We start from the raw sequence: 6000 nt of genomic DNA, 5'->3' as shown, positions 1-6000 counted from the left end.
CAGCTGATTAAATTCAGTCTCACTCCATCAGAGTTGAGCTCGGTCCCTCTGCTTCGCTTCCCCAGAGCTACAGAGTCGACCGACACTCACATTATGACCATTATTGTGGTTCTCCTTTTATTTGGATGGGCCATCACTACCGCGATGGCGTATGCAGCATACAAGCAGATCAAACAGTTGCAAACCAGGATTGACGCCCTCACCTTCGTCGCCCCCAGGTTCGTAGCACCAGCTCCTTGAAGGCCATAAGCTGATTAGACTACGAACCGCTGTCTCTTTCCTTTCCCTTTTTCCCTCTCTCCTTTCTTTGGTTCAAAGTTCAAACCTGATGACCAATGAATGTATTGACAATGGTGATTGTGAAGTTTGCATTTTTTATTTTTTTATTATTACTTTATTGTTGCCTTATTAGCCAATAGAAATGACTAGCTATAGCTTAGTCCTGCCCAGGCTAGGTCACTGACCCAGGCACAATGAATGCTTTGTTTTTCCTCCTCTTGGATGATGAACTGAACTGCATGAATCCCAATGGACTACTAGAAAGACTATTAGGTTGTTCCACTCATGCACAACGGATTTTCGTCACGCCAGAATGGACTTGGTTGTAGCTTTAAAGACTGTGACCAGCATCCCACTCTTCAAAGCTAAAGGGGGGTATGTTGTGCCAGTTCAGACGTGACAAAAAACGGCATCAATTCGGGACGTAACGGACTGCGTTACCCATGATGCAATGTGGTCAAAATGGCCACCAACTCATGTGGTCAAAATGGCCACCAACTCCCATCACGCAACACGGCAAAATGGCCGCCGATCAAGATAAGGTTGCTATGGTGATGGCTATAAAAGCCGATCACACACGACAATCTTCCTTCTTCCCTGGCTTTAGCCAACCCGAGAAGACACACACAGCTGTTTCCGTTGGGCAATCCCACACCACGTGTTCGAGTTCCTCGCTGGACCGAGAGTTTTCGACGCAACGGTTATTCCCTGCTTTACATAACAGGAGGTCGACTAAAATAAGTACTTTTAAATTCCCTCTGATCAAAAGACTGAGAGACGCCGTATCTCCCAGTGATCGAAGAGGACCCCGCTTTGTCTGGCCAACAAAGCGACTGTGAACCCGGAGAAAGAAACGAAGGAGCTTTTTCCCCGTCCCGCTGCAGCCTGCGGACAACTGCGCTCGTCAAGACGCGTCCTGAAAGCCGCACTACTCGGAGCGCTCCGGACCAGCCCCGAGGCACCTCAAAGTAACGGGGTCTCCCCTTTTATTTCTGTCTCACCAACAGGGTGTTTAGAAGTGCCTGGGCAGGCGTTAGAACTTTGTAGGTGTTGGTTAATGCTTTTATTCCACGACGAAGTTGGAATTATTTTGCTGAACATTTTCTTTGTATGTGCATGCATTTTACAATTGATTTTGCTGTGTTGATTTGTGATCCATCAAGAACCCCGCCGTGGGTTACTGCTTCATTTCCTTTCATCTTCTTCCCTGCTTTCCCCCTCTCTCTTTTCGCTTCTTCTTATCAATTTAATCTCTTTGTCCGAGCTCAAGTTCGCGGGCTTTGCTTTAAACTCCCAGTTAGCTGCGCCCTCTCGAAGCGAGGCATTATCCCATCAGCGTAAGCGTGGTTACGTCATTAGGACCTCCCCTCATACGTCATCGTAGCAGCCATCTTGGGAGGGGGACGTGTATCTGAACTGTAGGGAGCTTAGCTGAACTAGCTTTTGGTAAGACATCAAAGCGTCCAGTGAGATTCCCGAAGCTGTTCTGTCTGTCAATGCTGATACGTCAAATGCCGGTGTTTCGAGGGCGGTGTAAACAACTGTGAGTTAAGTTAAGATCTGCTAACCGCTCATTTTAATCCATTGTTTATTTTTGTTTTGTTCTTTATTTCCACATATATATTTTGCATGTTTTAGTTAGTAATGAGTAAGAATTCCAAAGTTGTTGAATCAGAGAATTACTGTAACAGGGAATTGCTTTTGGTTCAATAAAACCAACGACTGCGGAATAGACATTGTTTTGTGTTCAGTCCAATTCACAGTTGCCTGGGTATTCAGAATTCAGAGCTAACCTCCTTTGGAGTTAACATCTGATATTAATACAGAGACAATATCATTGGATGGTGATAAGGAATAAGGATTTAAACTCTAATTGCAGTTACATTGGGGTTCTCACAGCCTGCTGGATAAACCTCGTCGGTTAACAGTCCGACCTGATCATTTATTCCAGCATAAATGAGTTCATAACAGCAAATTAACTAATGCATTAGTGGTATAAATACTTACAAGCTTATAGCTAACATCACCACCATTTGAACTATATTTGTTATAGCGGAAATTTGAGTTGAATGATTTATTATTTAAATTATAATACCAAATTATAATTAATAATAATAATAATAAGCATATTCAACCAGCTTATGGCATAACAAGAACAACATGCAACAACACAACATCTGAGCGGGCGAAGGGAGGATCGCGGCATGGAGTCTGGGGCCTGGAGGAGGTGCGGGCCACTGGGTCCGGGGTCTTGGCAGGGGGCTGCTGTGGGTAGCCAGCGGCTTGCCGGGTCTGGGGCTGACGCCTCTGCTCTCCCCAGAAAGGGGTGGGGGGCAGGGGTGGCTAGGGTAAGGTCGGGGAGGGAGGGGGTTTATTAGGTATTTAGTGGGTGAGGGGGGTTCTGGTCGGGTGGCCCGTACAGGTCGTGTTGGCCCCCCCTCTTTGGGGGGCGTCTGGTCCGGGGGCAGGGCCGGGGGGCGGGCACAGGCAGTCGTATAGTTGAATTGTGGTGACCCCCCCACTTGGGATTTTTGGATGTGAATGTTATGTGGGAATGTGTGTACAGCGTCCTTTTTTGTGTCTGTGTGTGGTGAGTGGGGCACTAGGGAGGGATGGTGTGAATGAGTTTTTTTTTTTTTTTTTTTTCTCCAGGTTCGGGTCTGGTCCGCTCCCTCTCCCAAGAACGTCTCAAGTCTCCGATAGGTGCCGGGCCCATCCCCCCACGTCCTGCCCTCCTCCGCGGCGCTGGCAGTTGCCTTGGCCCTCTGGCGCATTGACGGTCCTCGGGTTTGGGGCGGGTTCCCTGGTGGGCGCCGGCCATGGACCCTCTGGCCCCCAGGGTCCATGGCCAGGACCACTTCAGGTCCTGGCCATGGGACCTGAAATCGTCTCTCCTCTTTCCTCGGGGGGGGGGGTTGCGGATTTCCTGTGATGGCCCCTCTTGGGCGCACTGCTTTGGGGGGCCCTTTTGGGAGTCCGGGGTTATGGGTCCCCTGACCCCTGCCTCTGTGCTCGGGGAAGGCGGGTCTTTGGTTCTCCACAACCACTATCGAGCTATTTCCTTCTGGATAATTTTCACCTAAACTAGTGCACTCTCACAAACTCCCACAGGTGCAGGGTTCCAGGTATTAAATGTTCACTTATATACAGGAAGCCTAGAATTAATTTATTTATTTTCTTTCACTTTCTTTTTTCAGGTATCACATTACACATGTCAGCTTAAATAATAATACATATGATTTAGCAATGGCATCAAGGTGTTACTCGATCTGTTGCTTTATGTCTGTTGGTTGTGCTGTTCTTTTTGCGTCTCTTTCCAGGTGATGGAGTAGACAGAGGACGTTTCTTTAAAATCCTTATTTTTTGTTAACTCAGACAGCCAAACGTGGAGGTATCGCCAGTTGTTTTGCATGTCCTCCCCTTGTAGACTGTTTTCTGTACAATAGCATGACTGACCCTTAATTCTTTTGATACATCTTTAAATCCATAGCAGACTCCTGAGCTGCTTCAGTCTTCTTTTTGGAGGCCTCAGACAGCGCTTTCTAAGTTACCAGGGTGTTTATTCTCGTGTCCACAGCCAGGAGCACCTTTAACTACATGTCTGATGTTTGAACAGGACAGGCATCCTTAAAAATGTTTAGTTCTGATGTACCAATCTTGTGCATCTAATGTCATATACCTATAGGTATACCTACCTAAATCAGGTGGGAATTAATGTGGAGTTTCCCTAAATCATTCCCAGAGTTTGCATTTTTGTTTAATTCACTGTCACTGTACATTTTTAAATTTACTGCTGAACATAGTTGTTCTGTCTGTTGTTATATACAGTCATACTCAATAAATTAGAATATGTTTTAATGAGACATTGTCAGATTAAAAGTACCTGTTGAAAACGGTAACCTTTATTAAACGTATTTTTCATTAGGCCCACATTAAGTGTTTTTTTTCTGTTGGTCTGACGTACTATTCTAATTGTGATGTTTTCATTAGCTGCAAGCAGAAATCATCCTAATCAACAGAAATAAATGCTTCACTTAGTGAATTAAGTTACGTACTAAAATAAATTAAGTTTTCAATAATATTCTAATTTATGTTCATTGTTTCATGCAACAAATACCAAGAAACAGAGAATGTTTGTAACTCCTGAGTCAAACGAAAACCTGATTTTGATTCTGAGTCAAATTTTGCAAATGCATGTTTATTTTATTTTACCCTCATAAACCGAATCTCTCTGAGATGTTTAGACTGAACTATATATTGTGTAAACAAATAAACAAAATAAGAGAGAAGGCGTTCTGTGGTGCGAGTCAGAATGTGTAAATATGAGTGAAATGATAAAAAATATTACTACTAGCACTGCTTCTATTAATAATACATATATGCTGCTGAAAACTGCAGGCGCCAGAATTATTTCAGTTACTTCTTGATGAAATAAGTGATATTTTTAATCCACATGTCTGAAATATGACAACTGATGATGTGTTTTTTTTTCATATGTTAGGTAAACTTTGCTAATACAAATCCATATATCAGATCATTTAACTGTAATCTGTTCTGATTTTATGGGGCTGGATCCTGCATGTCCTGCGGCGCTGCCAGTAACTGATCGTCCCAGTTGCCCGTTTTCTTTTGGTCTCTGAGCGCAGCAACAGAGGGAGCCAACGCTCGCTTTAAAGGAACAATTTTCTGCACAATTGTTGCTGCAGCCCGTCTTTACTGTACTCCCTCTTTGGTTCACAATCCTACACATCTCCCTCTCTCTCTTCTCTCTGCTCTCTCCCTCGCTCCCCCTCCTCTCCAGAGTAGAGGGAGGAGAGCGAAAGAGCGCGGCTGGAGTTGTGGTCCGCTCGCTACGCCCGCCAGAAGTGTGTTTCGGCTCCACGCTCTGCATCCCTGCGCAGCGACGCCCCGACCATGCAGTCAGCCTGAGGTCACGGCTCATCCGAGGGGAAGGTGGCATCTCGCTTTGAGGAGGACTGAGGGGGGAGAAGAAGACTGATCAGTTGCAGAGAGAGCGAGCGAGTGGGGGGGATACAACTGAAAGACCCCCCCTTCCTCCCCCTCGCCTCACTAAACAGAGCAAAAACGGAAGGCTTTGGAGTATTCAATTTTTTCTTTCGTTTTATATTTTTCTTATTCCTCATCGCGGTGCTGGGAGGTGCTTCATCTTTTCATATAGTCTCCCTCTCTGTCATCTGCCTCCTCATCTACTTCTCCATCTATGTGGTGTATAATTTCTTATATCCATGAGTGCGAGGAAGGAGAGGGCAGTTCTGATTTGATTTTTTTCCCGTCCTTTTCCCTGTCCCCCCTCACTCTTTCCCCAGATCCCCCCACCAATCCATACCATCCCCTGTCACTTTCCGTGTCATTTTTATCTCTACCACTTATCAGTTCGCAATCCCTCCATCTCACACCTCTCGCTGTCTCTAAACTCTGATGTGATATGAAGTTGGATGACTTTTCTTCAGAGACAACTAAAATATCCTCATGAATGACTTTTTTGTTGTTTTTTTTTTTTCCTTCTCTCTTGGTCCTTCCACACCCATTTTCTTTGCATCACACTCTTGCGGGATTCTTTAATGTTACCTCTAGGTAGGTTAACTATCGTTTAGTGTCTGTCTATCTGTCTGTCTGTGTGTATTTGTGTGTGCTTTACGTATACATAAAACACACATCGACACACACATGCACTCGCACACTAAACTGAAGCCTCAGAAG

General features: G+C 45.1%; 1 protein-coding gene across 1 annotated transcript in view; it reads left to right on the top strand.

Moving 5' to 3' along the window:
• The first annotated feature begins 5080 nt into the window (after window positions 1-5080).
• The window catches only part of grin2bb (glutamate receptor, ionotropic, N-methyl D-aspartate 2B, genome duplicate b), a 155029-nt gene continuing 154109 nt past the window's right edge, over window positions 5081-6000 (top strand). Inside the window, 1 exon segment of the mRNA XM_036136844.1 lies at window positions 5081-5437. The gene's annotated coding sequence lies outside the window, so the exon portion shown is untranslated.

Source organism: Fundulus heteroclitus, chromosome 5 (genome assembly GCF_011125445.2).
Source record: "Fundulus heteroclitus isolate FHET01 chromosome 5, MU-UCD_Fhet_4.1, whole genome shotgun sequence".
In the NCBI taxonomy this organism is placed as follows: domain Eukaryota; kingdom Metazoa; phylum Chordata; class Actinopteri; order Cyprinodontiformes; family Fundulidae; genus Fundulus; species Fundulus heteroclitus.
Note: the sequence above shows the minus strand (reverse complement) of the source record. Positions and strands in the feature narration are given on the sequence as shown.